Source organism: Zootoca vivipara, chromosome 1, assembly GCF_963506605.1.
Source record: "Zootoca vivipara chromosome 1, rZooViv1.1, whole genome shotgun sequence".
NCBI classification, from domain to species: Eukaryota; Metazoa; Chordata; class Lepidosauria; order Squamata; family Lacertidae; genus Zootoca; species Zootoca vivipara.
The window spans coordinates 7,175,201-7,196,762 of NC_083276.1; positions in this window are offsets into that span (position 1 = coordinate 7,175,201).

Genomic DNA, 21,562 nt, shown 5'->3' on the forward strand with positions numbered 1-21,562 from the left:
CAATGCTCGTATTGCAACAAACTGGGAGTCTCTAATCAAAGCCAAATGGTGGATAACCCCAGAATTCATTCATGATCTCGCCCTCCATACTCAAAGACTTTCCAAAGACAAAAGGGTAAATGAAGCAGGAACCCTTCTCTACCAATTGGTACTACGTCTAAACTTAGTGATTCTAAACGGGAACTGCCCGGGTGATTTTACACACATAAGCTCCTCTGCAAATAGTGTCCTGGATTATATGTTAGTATCTCATGACATATTTCCCAAATTTTCCCATTTTAAAGTTGAAAATATTCAACTGAGCGACCACCTACCGTTGGTCGCCACAATGACCATGGTCCTGCCAAAAGAATATTTTCAAGCAAAATTGGCCTACAAGCAAATTCAAAAGGGAGCTAGACAGGAATGGCAAGTGAATCAATGGCGGGCAATCATAGAAGCCTCATCATTATGGAACTCCAGACAATTTTGGCTTCTGGTAAATAAAAGAACTAAAAGATACCCTTTAACTATTATTCCCGCCCCGGTTTGGGAATCTTACTTAAAAAATTACTTTGCCACAACTGACTCAATTGCTAACATAAGAGATGAATTTCAAGAACAGCTTCCCCTCTGGCCCCCCACCGATCCGGAAGACATCCATGATTTGATCGTTAAACTTAAAATGGGGAAAGCGCCTGGGCCAGACCTGATCCTGGCAGAAGCTATAAAATACCATGCGGACTGGTGGGCCAAAGTCCTAGTGACCATCTTCGATGCCGTTAACTCTGGAATGATCCCGGAAGTATGGAAGGACGCTATTATCGTTCCAATCCACAAAAAGGGCTCACCAGATGACCCAGGAAATTACAGAAATATCAGTCTGCTCTCAATAGTGGGGAAACTGTATGCCCGCTTCCTGTTGAACAGACTTACCCAATGGGCCGAAGAGAAAAAATTAATTGGGCCCGAACAAGCTGGATTCCGCCCAAAACAGTCAACAATTAATCATATTCTAATTTTACAGCTTCTTGCCTGGAAATATTCCACCCTTCAAAGGGTGGCCAACTCTGTGTGGCATTCATTGACCTAAAGGCAGCATTCGATAGTATCCCCAGGAGCATCCTCTGGGGAAAACTCACCCGCTGGGGCAAGGGCGTACCCACCACGGGGCAAGTTAGGGCAGCTGCCCTACTCTAGAAGCCAGCTGCCCCCCCACAAGGGCGTACCCACCGCGGGGCAAGTGGGGGCCGCAGGCTGCCCCTCCCTAGAAGCAGGGCTGGTGGGCAGAGGCGGAGCACAGCCCGGCGGAGCGCGAGTTCGCCATTCCCGCCGCGCCGCACCCTCCCTCCAGCTCCCCGGCGCGCCCTCAGGCAAGGCCAAGCACGGCAGGGAACCAGGGAGCGCGGCGCGGTGGGCGGGAACGCCGAACTTGCGCTCCGCTGGGCTGGGCTCCGCCTCTGCCCACCAGCCCTGCTTCTAGGGAGGGGCACAGCCCGGCGGAGCGCGAGTTCGCCGTTCCCGCCCGTCGCACCGCGCTCTCCCTCCAGCTCCCCGTCATGCCCTCAGGCAAAGCCATGCACGGCGGGGAACCAGGGAGTGCGGCAGGGGGGCCTTCCTGCCCTGGCGAACTCCTGCCTTGCTGCCCCCTTTCCTGGCGCAGCGGCGGCTGCACTATTGCCGGCGCCTCCCCAGCTTTCCTCTCTGTGACAAAGGTGCCCGCCTTTGGCCAGGGTCTTTTCGATTGGGCCATCGCGGGGCAGCGGGAGGAGCTTGGCTCCGTCATCTGCCCGCATGCAAAACCGTGCAGGGCTCGGCAGTTGCTGAGAACAGGGTCGCAAGGAGAGAGGGGCGTCTGCGCGGTTCCAGATCTCTCTTTCTCTCTCTCAATCTCTCTCTCAATCTCCCAGCTGGAGGGAGGTCACGCCACGGTGCGCTCTGTCGGGCTGTGCTCCGCCTCTGCCCATCAGCCCGGCGCCTCTGACTGCACTTTCCCCGCCCACTTTGTGGCCCCTCCCCTTCCGTGCCTTGGCCCCTCCCCTTGCCCCCCCCTAGTTTTGATCCTGGGTACGCCCATGCGCTGGGGCATCGACAGAAGGCTCCTCTGGCTAATAATCAAACTCCCTGAGAACTCAGCGGCCAGAGTGAGACTCACCCTGGAGGGTGATCTCACCAATTCAATTCCCATCAACAGAGGAGTCCGACAGGCTTGTATATTGGCTCCATTCCTGTTCAATCTGTTCATAAGCGATATGAGGGCTCCCCTAATAGAGGCTCAAGAAAAGATTCATGCACCCCGCCTAGCACTTTATTGCTGCCCTTTATTACTATATGCGGATGACGCAGTCATCCTTTCCTTTTCTAGAGTAGGTCTCAGGAGGACCTTAAAAAAAATTGGATCGTATTGCAATGCAAATTCCCTTACAATTAACTATGTAAAATCTAAGATCCTAATTTTCTCAAAGAGCCGGAAACTCCATAATTGGAGAATTGATGGGAGGGTCATTGAACAAGTCTATAGATTCCAATACTTGGGAGTTTGGTTACAACATAACCTTAGATGGAAGGCCCATGTAGCTTATATTACAAACAGAGCCAAAGCTATCTCCTTGGCGATCTTGCGATTCTTCTTCACCGATGGGGCCCTTCACATCCCATCGGCGTTGAAAGTGTTCAAGGCCAAGGTGATCCCGACAATTGCTTACGCCATCTCAACTTGGGGGACTTTTGTCAACCTATCTTACCTAGAGGTTATTCAAAATCAGTTTCTAAGAAGGATATTGAAACTGCCCAACTGTGTAAGTAATACAGCGTTACGCATGGAACTTAACACTGTATCCCTGGAAAACGCCCTGTGGAAGCACATATTTTGTCACTGGTTATCACTATGGCACAATCTCCCAAACCTGTATTTGATACAATGTATGTGGAGAGATGATTTCCAGAGCCCATGGGTAAAAATTTTACAACTGAAAATTACGGCGATGGGAATCTCCCCATCTAAATTACTAGAGCAGGGCATAGTTCCAGCTAAAAGAATAGTAACCAGTAAACTAGAGGAGATGGACTTGCAGCAGAAAATGGTGTTGGGCAATGGTACCTGCTCACCTCTAAACCTTGGTTTATTACCCCCTTTAAAGCTCCCAAATTATTTGAATTCCTTAACTTCTTCAGCTCATAGATATGCCTTTATAAAGGCAAGATTCAACACCTTCCCATCGAACGTGCTGAGAAATAGATTTTCCAATGGACAGATATCGCTCTTATGTGATTGTAATTGTGGGGCACCGGAATCGTTGCATCACATAATCCTTGATTGTGCTCTTCACTCATCGGCCAGGAGCAAGTTTCTTGCTCCATATCTAAAGGGAATTGCCGATGATTCGAATGAAGCCAAACTGAGGTATCTACTAAATGATGAAGACCCCTTAAGATCACTCACAGTTGCCAGATTCTTGATGAGCGTCCTATCCCCAAAGAAGAAAAACGGACTCTTGTGCGGCTCGGATAACCCTTTTAAACCATGATTTATGTTTTAGGATGTAATTAGGTGATATCAACATTGATGTCTTTTATTAATTTATGAGCAGAGGGCGAGGTTTATGTTGCAAATTTATTGTATTGTATGTTGTTGGTTTTTTGTTTTGTTGGTTTTTTGTAGTTTTTGGCTGTTTTAAATTTGGAGGTTTAAGTACATATATGTTGGTATGGGAAATTGTTGTGTGATGGGCCAATGGCCGTAATAAATATCAATCATCAATCATTAATGGGAACATAGGAAGCTGCCATATGCTGAATCCTGGTCCGTCTAGCTCAGTATTCCTTCAGTAGCACCTTAAAGACCAACTAAGTTTATATTTTGGTATGAGCTTTCATGTGCATGCACACTTCTTCAGATACACTAGAAACAGAAGTGTCAGACCCTATATATATACAGAGGGTGGTGGGGGTGGGTGGGAATGGGAGATGGGCCGATGGGAGTGGTAAACCTGTAGATGGGTGTTAATGGCTGCTGATGGCTGCAATTAGTCCTGGGCTGAGGTGCTAAAGAAAGCTTGATCATGCATAAAGAGATAAGAATCCGATATCTCTATTCATCCCAGGTGCTTCCATGGTTTTAAGCTTGGTAATGATTTCCAATACAGCAACTTCCCTTTCCAGTCTGTTCCTGAAATTTCTCTAATAAAACAGCTGCTTTGAGATCTTGTATAGAATGTCCTGGGAGATTGAAGTGTTCTCCTACTGGTTTTTCAGTTTTATGGTTCCTGATGTCAGATTTATGTCCATTTATCCTTTGGCGTAGGGTTTGGCCTGTTTGTCCAATATAGAGAGCTGAAGGGCACCGTTGGCATTTGATGGCATACACAATGTTAGAAGATGAGCAATTAAATAGTCCTGAGATGGTATGTTGGATGTTGTTGGGGCCAGTAATTGTTGTTGGGGCGTTCTTTATTCAAAACAGAAGCTTATAAAGGAGGAACTCTCTGCACTGGACAACTCTATCAGGAATCACCCAGCCTGGCAGGAGTTCCACAAGGAAAAACAAACCATTTACCACTCTCAACTGGAGTTACTGAAGAACCGGAAAAATAAAAAACTCTGCAACCTTTCCAACCTACAAGCCACTAATCAAAACAAGATCAACAACATTGTCAATCTTTCACAGGAAACACTCAGCCCAGCTGAGGAATCCGTCCTCTCACGGGGTCTATCATTCTGCCCTGCTAAATCCCCACACATGATTCAGTTCTGCGGGGACCTGGAAGCATTTTTCCGCCGTTTACGCCTGAAGGAGTATTTTCATCACAAACAAGAACAAGACAAAGTAGAACAAACTACATCCCCACAACACAACACCTCTCAACTTACTGGGGAACAACCATCACCCTCCAAACGCATTAATGAACAGAACATCGACCACCAACCACCACCGAAAAGATGTTACACAAAAAGGGACTCCACGTGGACCCCTCCTGATGGACGCAATACCACACTAGATCTGTACATCGACTGCTTCCGCCACAGAATCCAAACGGATGTGACCAGAAAACACCATCACTTACAACAAAATCTAAACCATGCTGAAAGGAGAGCCATAGAAAATCTCAGGAACAACCCAGACATTATAATTAAAGAGGCAGACAAGGGTGGAGCTGTCGTCATCATGAACAAAACTGATTACATCCAAGAGGCCCACAGACAACTTTCCAATACTGCCTTTTACATGAAATTGGACTCAGACCCCACACAAGCATACAAAAAAGAACTGAACAAGATTGTCAAGGAGCTACCCCTACACATCCAAGAACAGATCCTCACAAACACACCAGCGGAACCTCGACCAGGAACTTTCTACCTTCTACCTAAAATACACAAACCAGGAAATCCAGGACGCCCCATCATCTCAGGTATTGGCACCATTACAGTGGGTGTTTCCGGCTATATGGACTCTGTTCTGAAACCATATGCTATCAGTGCTCCCAGCTACGTACGTGACACCACAGATTTTCTGAGGAAAATACAATCTTTGAACAATCTTCCTAACAATACTATACTAGCCACTATGGATGTGGAATCTCTATACACCAACATCCCACACAATGATGGTTTACAAGCCATAAGGAACACCATTTCAGATAAAACCACAGCGGACTTTGCTACCAAACTCTGCCACTTTGTCCTTACCCACAACCACTTCAAATTTGGTGATGACCTGTTCCTCCAGATCAGCAGCACAGCCATGGGCACCCGCATGGCCCCACAGTATGCCAACATCTTCATGGCAGATTTAGAACATCGTTTCCTAGACTCCTACCCACTCAAACCTCTCTTGTACCTACGATACATTGACGATATTTTTATTATCTGGACACATGGACAACAGACCCTGGAAACCTTCCACCAGACATTCAATGACTTTCACCCCACCATCAACCTAACAATGAACCAATCTATGCAAGAAATACATTTTTTGGACACTACTATAAAAATACAGGATGGACGTATAGACACCACCTTATACAGAAAACCAACTGACCGACAAACGTATCTACATGCTTCTAGCTACCATCCCAAACATACCAAACAATCCATCGTATACAGCCAGGCCCTACATTACAACCGTATCTGTTCCAACTCTACAGACAGAGAATCTCACCTAAGAGATCTACAGCAAACCTTTTTAGAACTAAAATATCCACCTGATGAAGTTAAACAACAGATCAACAGAGCCAGACTGATACCTAGGGAGAACCTGCTGCAAGACAGACCCAAAAAAGAAAATAACAGAACACCACTAGTCATCACATACAGCTCCCAAGTTAAAACAGTACAACGCATCATCAGAGATCTACAGCCTCTCCTGGACAATGACAGCTCCCTTTCTCAAGCTCTGGGAGGAAGACCTTTCATTGCCTACAGACAGTCACCCAATCTTAAACAACTCCTCACCCACAATAATACAACCACCAGACTTAACATGGACACTGGTACCAGAGCCTGCAATAAACCCAGATGCCAACTTTGCTGCCACATACACCCGGACAACATCATTACTGGCCCCAACAACATCCAACATACCATCTCAGGACTATTTAATTGCTCATCTTCTAACATTGTGTATGCCATCAAATGCCAACGGTGCCCTTCAGCTCTCTATATTGGACAAACAGGCCAAACCCTACGCCAAAGGATAAATGGACATAAATCTGACATCAGGAACCAGAAGACAGAAAAACCAGTAGGAGAACACTTCAATCTCCCAGGACATTCTATACAAGATCTCAAAGCAGCTGTTTTATTACAGAGAAATTTCAGGAACAGACTGGAAAGGGAAGTTGCTGAATTGGAAATCATTACCAAGCTTAAAACCATGGAAGCACCTGGGATGAATAGAGATATCGGATTCTTATCTCATTATGCATGATCAAGCTTTCTTTAGCACCTCAGCCCAGGACTAATTGCAGCCATCAGCAGCCATTAACACCCATCTACAGGTTTACCACTCCCATCAGCCCATCTCCCATTCCCACCCACCCCCACCACCCTCTGTATATATATAGGGTCTGACACTTCTGTTTCTAGTGTATCTGAAGAAGTGTGCATGCACACGAAAGCTCATACCAAAATATAAACTTAGTTGGTCTTTAAGGTGCTACTGAAGGAATTTTTTTTATTTTGCTTCGACTCAGACCAACACGGCTACCTACCTGTAACTAGCTCAGTATTGTTTGTGCTACAGGGTTTCAGGCAAGTTGTCTCTTTCGCAGCTCTACCTGGATATGTCACAGGTTTGAAGCTGGGATCTTCTGCATGTTCAACCACTGGACTAAAGGGCCTCTCCTAGTTAATTAATCAAGGGCAGGGATGGCCAAACTTGGCCCTCCAGCTGTTTTGGGTGTACAGTGGTACCTCAGGTTAAGTACTTAATTGGTTCCGGAAGTCCGTACTTAACCTGAAGCGAACTTTCCCATTGAAAGTAATGGAAAGTGGATTAATCTGTTCCAGACGGGTCCGCGGAGTAATTAACTTGAAAGTACTCAACCTGAAGCATACTTAACCCGAGGTATGACTGTACAATTCCCATCATCCCTGACCACTGGTCCTGTTAGCTAGGGATGATGGGAGTTGTAATCCCAAAACAGCTGGAGGGCCAAGTTTGGCCGTCACTGATCAAGGGTCTTGGATACACAGATGTTTCCAAGAAACCTGGGCAATCTCAGCACATCATATCTGCTATCTTTGATAGCCTCTTCAACCACACTGTACCCACATATTGCAGAAGGAGGACTAAGTGTGAAGAGCGTGCCATCAAGTTGGGTTTAATGTCTTGAAATATGAGCCAGATATTTGCCTGCTGTGAGTCACTGGGCTACATCCCATGTCAGTGGTAATCCTCTGTTAGCAACAGCCATGGAACCATCTCCAGAGGATGGGGTATCTGTCTTCTGCCATGGGGCAGGGAGCAAGTCTTGCAGCACTTGATGGTTGCTAATGAGAGCCTGTGTCCTCTTCTTTCTAGAGCTGGAGTTCACAGGAGTCAGAATTGTTAGGACTTTAAACCTGAAATGCTGGCAAATTAGCAAGGTCATGTGATTTAAGTTGTGAAGTCGTTAAGTTGTTAAGATGCTCAGGATATATAGAGCATTTGTTTTGTTTGCCTGTGGGGTGTGGAGCAGTCATGTCTGAAAGCTCTGGAGGTGTTTCTGTTATTTTTCTGCAATAAAGCTGTCTTCGAAAGTTGGGCTTCCATGAGTCGTCACTGCAAAGCTACAAGGATTTTTACCACAAGAATCCAGCCACTGTACAGGGGGTGCTCAGATGGGTGAGGAGGGGATATAATGGAACCTTGGAAATGCTGTGCCCCACAGGTTCCTCTTGTGGCAGGAGGGGGTCTGTGGGAGGGCAGCATGGAAAAGGAGGAGGGTTGAGTTATTATAAGAAAAGGATTTTAAACTGAAATAGAAAACCCGCCATAAATTTTAGATTTTGTTTAAGGAAAACCAGGAGGAAGACTATCGAGGAAGTCACAAGTATAAGGTTAAGGTAATAAGAATTGGGGAGTTAAAACTCTCCCCTATTATGTTTGTATTTGTTAATGTATACCTATGAATGAGCTGGGGGAAACCAATCCTCAGAACTCCTCCACCCCTGTCCCTTCAGTGGCAGGGGGGGGGAAGAGGGGGGAGGAGGGAGGGGGGAGGCTAAACCCAACTTACAATGGACCCCTTTGATTCTCAAAGCACACGGGTTTCACTGGTGGCAGAGGTGAACCAGTGGGTGGAGGGAAAACGAAGGGACAGTGTTATATTGTATGTTTGTGTAGTTTGTTTAGTTTTGTTTGTAAAATCAATAAAAATTATTTTTTTAAAAAAAAAAAAAAGAATCCAGCCACTGTGCTTTATGCTCTGCAAAGAGAACTGTTCCTGGTCTGTACAGCGCAGCTGAAGCGTTTTACTGGACCAGTGCAGCAAGCCTCTTAAGAATGGATAAAGGAAGGCGTGGAGATGTTTGGGGAAGGGAAGTGGACAGCCATTTCCAAGGAATTCCCCTTTCAGGATCGGACTCCTCAGGGGATCAAGGACAGATGGTGAACCATGAAAAAACAGAAGATCTGTCAGCCTGGGCATGAAATGGACTGAGCTTGACCCCCACACTGCACCAAAGTTCTTTAGGTACTTGAATCATTGTTAAAATGAAAACCACACAGTCTGAAATAACTGAATTTTACCCTGTTCCTTATTTAGATTTTAAAGTATCATCTTTCAGACTGGCATATGCCTGCAGAGCAGTGATGTCATAGGCGCTGCCTCGGGACTGCTCTAGAGTAACGACTCTCCAGGCTTTTGCCTTTCCATGGTTTTATTATGTGCAGTCTATATACAGTGATAATAATTGATGCTTTTGAATTATGGTGCTGGAGGAGACTCTTGAGAGTCCCATGGACTGTAAAATATACTCGGAGTCAAGAGTGAATTTCATGCTCTTTATTCAGCTCATAGTCATCAAGGAGGAGAAGAGAAGACGAATGGCTCTTTTCCCCAAACCGTCTGCTTATATACATTATTTACACAATGGGCCTTGCGTGATTGGCTACTTCAGGGCTACACCTGTGGGCCAATTATATTGTGGATTGACTTCTACCTGCAGCCTGATTGGCTGCGCCTACAGGCCAATCAGGTAGCAGATTCACTTCTGCCAGCCACCTGATTGGCTGCTCCAGCAGGCCAATCAGGTTGAGGATTCACTTCCACCTGGAGTTGGATTGGGTAGCTCCCGCTGATTCTGAATCCTATTGTTCTAGGATTCAGCTCAGTACATAACAGACTGCTAGAAGATCAAACCTATCAATTCTTAAGGAAATCAGCCCTGAGTGCTCCCTGGAAGGACAGATCGTGAAGCTGAGGCTCCAATACTTTGGCCACCTCATGAGAAGAGAAGAATCCTTGGAAAAGACCCTGATGTTGGGAAAGATTGAGGGCACTAGGAGAAGGGGACGACAGAGGACAAGATGGTTGGACAGTGTTCTCGAAGCTACGAACATGAGTTTGACCAAACTGCGGGAGGCAGTGCAAGACAGGAGTGCCTGGCGTGCTATGGTCCATGGGGTCACGAAGAGTCAGACACGACTAAACGACTAAACAACAACAACAACAATATACAGTGATAGTGCTATACAGAATACATGCGCCTATTCCGAACCAAAACCCTGGAATGGCGCGCTCCGCGTCTTCCTCCAACATAAGGGTCTGGGCACGGCAAATCTCCCCCCCCCCCCGGGTTTCCTCCTGCGTACTTCCGGAACGGGAGGGAGGAAGGGTCTCTTTTCCCTATTTCCCTTCTCCCCCTCCCTCTCTCTTCCTTTCCTACTTGTAGCAGGGGCTCTCCTAAGTTCCCAGAGCCTCGTCTCCTCCTTCCTCTTTCCTCACTCGACTCTTCCCCCTCCCCGCTTGTGCTACTGCTTGTGGATGAGGTGCTCCTCAAGATGGGAGGGGGGTCTCTGTACTCTCTCTGTTGGGATCCACAGAATGCTGTGTGAAATAGTAAGGCTGCAGGCCTGAGTGCACTAGTAAAGTGAAACTGGCTGATGCAATACTTTCTATGGGAGTGCTGGGTCAGAATGACTCAGCAGTAATGTGCTGTCAGTTGATTGGCTGTCAGTAGTTTAAAAGGGAAGCCTATCCAGCAGTGTTTTGTGGTGGTGGTGTTGTAGAAGGGTGTGGTCAGTGAGAGGTTTAGAGAGTGTATGAACTGCTTGTGTATGAACTGCCTGTAGATATTTGTATATAGCTCACAATAAATATACTGCACTAAAGAAACTGGAACTCTTAACATCTCTGCTAAAGCGCCGTGAAGGAATTTGCGACACTCTCCCCTCACAAGTGAACAGTGAACAACCTGGGGAGATTTGACTTCCATTTTTTCCATATCCTCAATTTAGTTTGTAAATATGGGTTATTCATTTGGGCAATAATTTTAAGGATTAAGGTTTTTGAAAGAAAGCACATAGCATACCTAGGCCTATTTGTTTTTCTTCCAAATCGATCAATTTCTTACCATCCTTCATAATCATGAAACCTAGCTGTCTCAATTAGAATGCATTATGGTATACCAAGAGGTTTGGTAAACCCCAACTACCTTCATTAAAAAGAAAAAAAGATTTCATGAGCAAAGTGAAGTAAAATAGTTGAATCGATGATAAAAGGAGGAAATTTTGTGTTTATTGTGTGTTGCTGTGTTTGTTGTTTAATGTTTTGTTATTTAATGTGGTTTATTTGAAAATTCAATAAAATTGCTTTTTTAAAAAGAGAGATCCTTGGAAGATATATATGTGAGAAATGAATACAATACAACAAAAGGGAAAGAGAGTCTAAAAATATTTTTGGAATTATTTATTCTGAGGACCTTACTACACATTACATTAAGTTTGTAGTGTTGTGGATGGTTTGGGTTTTTTTGTTTTTTAAAAAAAGTTTATATCAGGATACAGTTTTACAGTAGGACCACAATGTTTGAAGAAGGGAAGTCTCATCTTTTGTACCACAGTTGGTAGGACATAGCTCAGTTGGGAGTCTATGTCATGGGTAGAGCACTTTAAGGCTATCTTCTATGACGATTGTATTCCATCAGACAACCAAGATCTTGTCCCCTCTCCGACCCTGGTTGAGTGGCCCCGTCCTCCATCACTGAAGTTGAAAACTTTTCTCAAATTAACCACATCAAAGCACACACACTTAACTTGCGCCTGTTTAAGCAGCTTTGTGAGGAGATGGATGCAGAGTACAGATGCCTTCTCTTATACACAGAAATAATGACAACTGTTTTCAAGTTGTCAGACAAAGTAGCTGCATTTAAAGGCAAACTGGAGTTGTGGGGACAACGCGTGAACAGAGGCATTTTGGACATGTTTCAAACATTAGCAGGAATTGTAGGCAAGCCTGAGCTTGAACATTCATTCTGCCAGTTGGTGCACGATCACCTGTCTTTGCTTTTAAAAGAGTTTGAGCGCTACTTCCCAACCATAAAAGACCCACAAACTGGTAAGGAATGGATCCGCAACCCAACAAATCAGGCGAATCTAGCATGTCTATGCAAGAAGAACAACTGCTGGAGATTGCAAATGACGGTGGCCTTAAAACTACGTTCGAGACAACTCTGCTGGTGTTCTGGATTAAAGTCATGGCGGAATACCCTGAGATTGCCACCATAGCACTTAAATCCCTATTGCCATTTCCGACAACCTATCTGTGTGAAGCGGGGTTTTATGCAGTGACAGCAACCAAAACAAAACAACGGAATAAATTGGACATAAGCAAGACACTTCGGGTGTCATTGTCTCCTATTACCCCCAGATGGAACCGTCTCATTGCAAAGAAACAAGCTCAGGGTTCTCATTGATTTGGCATTCTAGTGAGTTAAATAAAATAAATCACTTTATATTCATTTTTGGTGTAGCTGTATTTTATTTTGAAGGCATGTTTAAATACAATTAAAATTAAAATTATTAAATCAAAACCAGCGGGCCACGGAAAAATAATCAAACATTTACCGGTCCGCGGCGATAAAAAGGTTGGGGAGCACTGCTCTATTAGATCTTTTGTCGCCGAAGTACATTACAGGATCCTGCCCCTGTTGGAGACCCACAGAGGTGAAATAGATTGCTGGCCTCCTCTTCCTTTTGACAAGTGACTGTACCGATGATATGGTGACGTGATCGTACTGGACTATTTGTTTTGAATGTTTGTGGATGATGCCAATAAAGGTTTTGATTGATTGATTGAATATATTTCTAACACCCATGACTTTGCTGATAAAGTAATGACGAAACTGAATTACTGTCCACTGGGCAGCAAACTATGCCTCTTCGCATGACTGGGGCCACAATCTTGACATCCACCCTAAGGTTCCACATCTATTGGATGGGCTGATGGGGCCTGCATTGGCATGCCCCAATGCCCATGCTGCGCCGAGCTGTTGCTGCGCATGGCCCACCAGGGGTATTGATATTGCACCTGGGAGAGAACGACTTGGTAGAGTGAAAAGGCATCAGCCTGGTTCAAACTGCAAAGGCGGACATCAAAAACTTGTGTGCCATGTACCCAACAATGACCATCTTCTGGTCCAAACTCCTCCCCTGCCAGTGCTGGAGAGGGGCCAGCAAGTCTTCTCGCATCAATTATGCTGTGCAGAAAATTAACAGGGCTATGCCAATCGAAGAGCGCCTTTGTCCATGCATGTCCAACAAGGTGGAAACTGTTATTCACATTCTTTTATTCTGTGAATTCTATAGTGAAGAACGATCGCGACTCATTTTACCCCTATTACCAAAATTCACACCCTTGCAATATTATCTGGAATTTCCCCCCGAAACATTATGCAAATTCCTTCTGGAAAATTCTTTGAGCTCAGTATCCTACGCTGTGGACAAATTTTGCACCTTAGCTATTAAAAAACGTAAATCTCTTTTACTGAATAACACCCACACACGGCGGTGTTTGCAGGGCCCATTAAAGGGTTGATTTGCAGGAGTCACTGGCCCTAGAGCAGAGGCATATAGGTCAAACTCCCAGCTTTGGTGAAGCGGGAGGGCATGCTGTGTAAGTTCACACTTTACCCTCCACATCCTCAGCCCCTGTTCGGTTGAGGGGAATACCTTCCAAGGCCTAAGCCAAGGTTCCTACACCTGAAATTCAATAAAGCTGTGGGCTAATTTAAATCCATACATTGTTGTCATGTCTCATTTCTTTGAGGGGGGGGGTAGGCTCCGGGGACAGAGTTTAGCGCGTGGGCTCGCAATTCAGATTTGTTTCTTTGTGGAATTGTTTGAATGCTGGAGGGTAGTATTTGATTGTTGGCTGAGGAAATGCAGCCCGCCTTACTATACATGGGTCAGCCCTTTTCGGTCACCACTTCAGGGAGACATTGGGGCAGGGGAGCCTCACACTGTCAGTCAGTCCACACAAGTGTAGGCCAGGCACTGCGTGACACCCTCAAACCAGGGCAAAAATCTAGGTTTCGCTTAAGTGAGAGCCAGGGAGAGGTGAGCAGTGAAGGGCTTAACATCTACTTCCGACAGTGGCGCACTGGGACTTAACTTACTTTTCTGTGACCCGGGTTTACTCTTCTGTGCCCCAATCCCCCAGGTGAATGGCAGAGCATTAATGCTTCTGGGTGGGCAGGTAACGGAGTGGTCAAACGCACAATGTATGGGAAACACACAAGAAGAATTTGAGCTTTTAAAACAGGATGGCAAATATGAGCTAGGAGGCTCATGACTGGAATGTAGAAATTGACGAAGATTCTAGACTATAGGGACTTTGGACCAGCCTTTACAAATGGGAGTCTAACCTAACTAAAGCAAGGGGAACTTTTTCCATTGAGAAAAAGAACTGTGAAAAGCTGCAGCAGCAGGATTCTCAATTCTAGAAAAAGCCAAGAATTAAACATAAAATTATGATAGACATAAAAGAAAGAGGAGTTCAGAAATTTAAACAATGACCAAATGGGCTATTAATGTTCGGCATAATGTTGACCTGGATCAGTGGGAAAAATTATGGGATTAAACAATGAACTTTTTGGCATGTTAGCAAATTAGGGAAGATATGTATAAAATGCAGCATAGATGGCATTTGACACCAATTAAACTGGCTAAAATGTACAAAAAAAAAAATCAACAATGTGCTGGAAATGTCTGGAAGTAGAGGGTTCCTTTATTCATCCATGGTGGAAATGTAAAAGGGCAAAATGTACAATGAGTTGAAAACTTATATTTCCCAAGAAGCCGCAAGCATTTCTTCTAGGTGTAATTGGGAATGAATACTTAAGGAAAGCCACAAACGTTATACACAACAGCAACAGCAAGGATAATACATGCAAGGTATTGGAAATTAAGAGAAATCCCAGGAAAGGAACAATTACTATACAAACTAAATAATTATCCAGAGCTTGCCAGTATGACATTAAAATAAGAAACAAAGATGACAAATTGACAAGCAGTGAGTGGGAGTACCTAGGGGAGTATTCAAAATTGGAGCTTAAATATACATTCCAGGTATGGGTACTTTGTGACCCAAAAGCTGACATTATGAAAGATAAAGAGAGTGGGAAATTGGGTGAAGGAATGAATGTAGCCAAATAAGATGTCTAAAGAACTAATGCTAATTATTGCATTATAGTAATAATAATAATTTATTATTTATACCCCGCCCATCTGACTGGGTTTCCCCAGCCACTCTGGGCGGCTTCCAGCCGAATATTAAAAACAGTACAGCATCAGTATGGAAAAGATGTACGGTAACTGTAAAACTGAAAAATAAAGGACTCCCTACCCCTCCACCCCCGACTCCAATACTTTGGCCACCTCATGAGAAGAGAGGACTCCCTGGAAAAGGCCCTGATGTTGGGAAAGATTGAGGGCACAAGGAGAAGGGGACGACAGAGGACGAGATGGTTGGACAGTGTTCTCAAAGCTACCAACATGAGTCTGACCAAACTGCGGGAGGCAGTGCAAGACAGGAGTGCCTGGCATGCTCTGGTCCATGGGGTCACGAGAGTCAGACATGACTAAACAACAACAACAGCCTGTTAATAAGGAATAGACTAAACAGGGAGGGGGGAGGAGTAGCATTGTATGTAAATTATGTGTGCAGTCCATGACCTGAGGCTTGGAAAGCAGACTGAGAGTTTATGGGTAAAAACTGTAGGAGAGAGAAACAGTGATCTTCCTGTGGGGGTCTCTTATAGACCCCGCCAAGCCAGACTGAAGACTTAGATGATTCCTTCCTAGAGCAGAATGCCAAACATTCAAAAAAGGAGATGCAATACAGTCATACTTCGGTTGAAGTACGCTTCGGTTTGAGTACTTTCAGTTTAAGTACTCTGTGGACCCGTCTGGAACGCATTAATCCACTTTCCATTACTTTCAATGGGAAAGTTCGCTTCAGGTTAAGTACACTTCAGGTCAAGTGCAGACTTCCCGAACCATTTGTGTACTTAAACCAAGGTACCACTGTAGTCATGGATATCGTGACTTCAATTTCCTGGATATCTGTTGGAACTCAAACTTTGCAAAGAATGTAAGGTCTGGCAAATTCCTCACTGACAATTTCATTAACCCAGAAAGTGTAAGAAGCAACGTGGTAAATAATCCACTTTAGACCTGATCCTCACCAATAGGGAGGAACCGAAACAAGAGCTGGAATCAGAAGCACTTGGAAACTTGGGAAGTGGTCATGTCCTCCTGGGTTTCATGATACAGAGGGCAAGGGAAATCTGAGTGTAGTCGGATGCACACTCTGGACTTTAAGTAGGCCAATTTCAAAAAGCTTAAGGAGCTACTGGGTGAGATCCCATGGTCAGAAATCCTTTTTATTATTTATGCCCCACCCGTACATAAGGAGCTTACAGATGAGCTGAGAGTTAAGAAGGGCATGTGTAAGAAATGGAAGAAAGGGGAAATCGTAAAGAAGCATACAGAAGTAGCAAGTGCCAGGGTGGCTAAAGCTCAGAATGAGCTCAGACTTTCAAGAGATTTTACAAACAATAATAAAGAGTTTCTTTGGCTATGTTCGAAGCAAGAACAATCAAGCGGTAGGTCTTCTGCCTGGAGAAGATAAAGAAATGCTATTGGATGACACAGAGATGAAATGGCTCAGCACCTACTTTTGCCTCTGTCTTCACCCAAAAGGAAAGCAAAGCGCCCAACCTGGTGATAATAGAATGATTCTGGCTATCCCATTGAGATGGAAAAATGGGAAGAGTTATGGGGGAAAGACTTAAAATTCACCACACACTATCTCATAAAAGAAAAACTATGAAAATGATTCACAGGTGGTACCTGACCCCATCCAAATTAGCAAAAATAAATAAAAACAACGGCAATATGCGTTGGAGATGTAAACAAAATGAAGGAACCTTATTCCACATGTGGTAGACATGTCCCCAAATGATTTATGAGGACTTAAAACGAATGCTAAAACACACATTTTTTTAAAGAAACTGGAAGCTTTCCTATTAGGCATTCTAACGATAAGCATCCAAATTGAAAATAAAAGTGTTTCTTTATGTGACAACAGCAGCTAGAATGCAAATAGCAAAATACTGGAAAAGTGAGGTAATACCAACCAAAGACAAGTGGCAATTAAAGTTGTGTGAGTACCTCAAACTATTACAGAACTAATAAGACATCACTCAGGGGACAAGGTAAAAAAGGAATAGGATTGCTTTAAAAACTGACAAAATATGGTTCCAAAACAATACTTTGTTGTGCTTAGATTAATTTCACAGATTTAATGGAGAAAATCAATTTAATAAATAAATAAATACAGAATATTCGTCACTTAAGAGGTACTGAAACCGCAAAGGTAGAGGGAAGTCAACTAATATAACAGGGATTCAAACCAATTTTTTTTGGAACAGAAAGAATGTGACTAAAGAAAGGAAGAAAGGAAGGATTATAAATGTAGTTCTTTCTGAGAACCTGGTGTACAGAATATTCAAATTATTGTTTGTATCCTTTGAACAGTTTTGTGTACTCGACTAATTCTTTTTTCGTTTCTTATTTTTTCCTTTTCATTTCCTTTTTCTATTTTTACTTTTCTTGTATTTTCTTTTCAGTTTTTTTTAAATATTTGGATGTAATTGTTTAATTCATGCTTTCTCTGTAAAAAGTTTTTTTAAATGCAATAAAGTTTTAAAAGATAAAAAATAGAAAGAACAATGTAAGGAGTCCAATATAGCTAGAGCCCAATATAGCTTCTGGGGTGATCACCTTCAGCATGTATGCAATCCCACCCTCCCTGAACTGAGCATAATTATATTTGTTACCAGCAGATCCCAGGGCAGGTTACAACAATTTAAAATTCAGAATCAAAAAGCAGTTTAAAATGATTACACCCAAAAAATAGGTACGGCACTGAAAACACACCTGATATATCATAGGCCAGCGTAAAGGGTAATAGCGTTTAAATCAAGAAAGTAGTAATTGGAATAGCATTGAAAATTCCATTTGTCAAAAGCTTTCTCAAAGTCCAATTACACAATATGTCAACCAGACCATCTCTATCTGTGCTTGCTAGCATCCTCAAATAACCCTTAATAGGTCCATGAAACAGGACTTCCCCTTGAAGAAGCCATGCTGGCTCTGTTTTAGCAAGGCTTGTTCTTCTACATGTGCTGTTTCATCTGTGACAATTCTTTCCACAAGTTTCCCCAAAGCAGACGCTAAGCTAACTGGCCTATAATTTCCAGCGTGTCTCCTGGATCCCCTCTTTTTATTATTAAAAAGGGGGGGTTATATTGGCTACTTTTTAGTCCTTGGGTAGACTATTCCAAGGGTCAGGTTTCCTATTTTTATGAGAAGATAACCAATTTCACATTTGCATTCTTTGAGACCTCTTGGGTGGATGCCATCCAAACCTGGTTATCTATTAATTCCTATTTTATTTTGTTCAATTTAACTTCTTTAAAAATAATAATAACGAAGTTTTTATTTTGTCTCTTAGGCCTAAAATTTACCTCTCATCACAGCATCTGAGACAGCTTTATGAGGCTTCATGTACGTTGATAAGGCTCAGGAATGTATCAATCCCCTCCCCTCAAACACCACAGAATAAAACCTGTGTTGAACAAAAAAAACCTGCCTCTGATTTGACAACAATTTGAAATATTAGTGTTAAAAGGGGGGGAGGAACAAATCAGAAGTCAGAAAAAAATGGAGAGACAAAACTCAGTATCGTAGCTCATTTCTTGGCTTGATTTTGCAATGTTTAGGCCTAAATTTCCTAGCAGTTTTAATTTGTTCTAGGACATGTATTAGAGAAACACTTTGAAACAAATATTTTATTTTTTACTTGTCCCCTTCTCAGGTTGTTTTAAGTCTCTTTTTCCTGTCCCCCTTTCAAGTTTGAAGTTTTTGGCGGCAATTTTCCTCTGCCCCAGTTGTTTAGGGCTGAAACTCCAGCTCATTAACCATTTGGAACAGATTGCACTCTTGCATATATATTTTTCTTATTTCATATGCAAATTATGTTTTCTGCCTGTTCCTTGGCAAGGCTTAAAACTTCACCATTTCACCCTTCATTTTCTACCCCACTTTCTTTCCAGGGGAACTTTCCCCACCACCCCCAAAAATAGTTTTTTGTTTGAATTTTCTTGGCTCATATTCTTGACACCAGATTGATCTATGCAACATGCATTAAAGACCATGACAGCCTGTGTCCTGCAATTTAACACAGATTTGGAAGTTCTGTTTTTCTCTTAAACTAAAACAGCTGGGGGGGGATTCCAGTGGACCAATGCAGGATTCAGGATTGCTCAAATTATAGTTAATTTTAATCTTGCATATTGTAAAGTTTGCATGTAACTGGTATTTCCCAACACATATTCTATTATCCCTGGCCCAAGATTCATTTAGGCATTTCCCCTACAGTCTGAATAAATGGATTTTAGCATCATTGGATTTTAACACCGTCACTGCCTTCTTGCTGTAATTTAGGAAACTCAACTCTCAAATTGCAATTATTTAACACAGGATGGATTTACAGCATTAAATTACCTGTCGCTTGGACAAAGGTAAGACGTACACTACCCCCTTAAGTAGGTTAGAGCCTAAGAAACACAAAATGACTTAAAAAACAGTTTTAAATTTTATGGGGAAATCTCCCACCAATTACTGAAAGATTTAATGATAGTGAAGTTCAGGTAATAAAAACATATGTAAAACAGCTAACAAAAAAGTTAAAAACAAACATCAGAAAAGAAGGGGTGGGAAGTCAAAGAAAATTTTGTTGGGGGGATTTATATGGCAATAAATAGTTTGGAATATTTAGGAGATTTAATAAAAATGAGATATAAAATGAAAATCTCTTAACTGAAAATAATCTAGGGTTGCAAGGTCTTAAAAGTCTACAAAGTTTTCAGCTTCCTTCCAAAGATTTCAAGCCAGGGAATGGTTTACAATCTCAGGGTGAGAGGACACAGCAAATAAAAGCAAACTGCTATCTGCCGAGTTTGTGCTAAACTAATCTGTGCTAAACTAATATCCACACTAGCCCCGCCCTTCAAAGTCCAGTTAAACCATTCAAAAAGCTGAACAGCACAAACCAAGGTTGGCTAACAATATCACATGGTTGAGCTTTTATAGCATAAGGAACAGGAGCAATTATTGCTATGTTTCTTATAACACTGCCCAATATTCTTGTGGAAAACTTCAAATTCCTCTCTGCCTTTGCCTAGGAAGTGACACACCTTTTCAAAGCTCTCGGCGACCCTCCCAAACTAAATTCTTTTTGTGCTCTCTGCCCTCTACAAATGCCTCGGCTGGCGTTTGTGTGTGTGTTTTGCAATAAGCAGTTGCAGCCAATAACTTTCAAAATGAGATTTAATGCTAAAAATTCCTCCACCCAAAACCCTTAGTTGCAAAACCCTTTTTTTTGCATTTAGCAAGGTCAGCGCATGATGAAAACTGCCCTCAGTCCCTCCCTCCTCATCCAGATTCGCTTGAATAAACTCCTGCAGTTTAATTGGAAAATGCAGGATCTTGCTCGAGCTAGCCAGACTGTTTTTAAGCTTTCCTCCTCTGAATTTTTATTCTTATTTTCCTTCCTTTGCCATTTCCACACCCACCTTGTGTTTTTCAAGGCTGTAGCCCAGACTGCATTTTATCTGCAAAATAATCCTCTGCAAACAGAATAGTGCAATAATACATCTGCTGCAGAAAAATCTGTTTGCCAGGAGGCTGTTTCTGCAAACATCCTGGGTAAACCAAACCACAGGAATACAGCGTTTCATCACATAAAATAGGCTGCACTTGTGTTGCTTGCAAGTAAGTTCTATGGAACTCATGGGGGCTTGCTTCTGCCCAGACATGCATAAATGCAATTATATCACTGAAGGGTAGTTTTCTTCCCCTGGGCCCTGCTCTTTGTTAGTTGAAAGGAGTGAGGTTGGTTTGTATTCTGGAATTCTATTATTTTGGTCTTTATAGTGTTTTATTTAATATACATCCTAAACAGAGGATGGACGAGCTCAGAACATTAGCACTGCAGCAAATCTTGCCTCACTTTGGGGCTTTCCTGCAGACCTAAATTTCCTGCAGCTCACGTGAATAATGGTTTCTCTGTTAAAAATAAAATAAAATCCCTAAAGTTGAAGAGAAGCCAGACCAGCAAACTTCGTATAATTACCGCAAGTCATTTCCCTGTGCTCTCAGTTAGAAGCATTGAGACCCCTGGGTTTAGGGCGGTATATAAATTCAACTAATAATAATTGGGTGTACCCAAGACAGCATTTTCTGCTCTGACTGGCAGGAACTGCAGAATTTCAGACAAGGGATATCCCAACCTCACCAGGAGATGCCAGGGATTGAACCTGAGACCTTCTGCATTCAAAGCAGATGCTCCTCCACAATAAGCCTAAAGCTTCCCTCATCTTCACATCTATTATAATTATTGCTTATATTGATACCCCAACCTTCTTCCCACACTGGGGGCTCAAGGCAGCTTATGCAAATTAAAGCAGATAAAATTGCAAAAACAAACAAACAACAAACTCAAAAAAAACTAAGAACATGAAAGAGAAGCTCAAA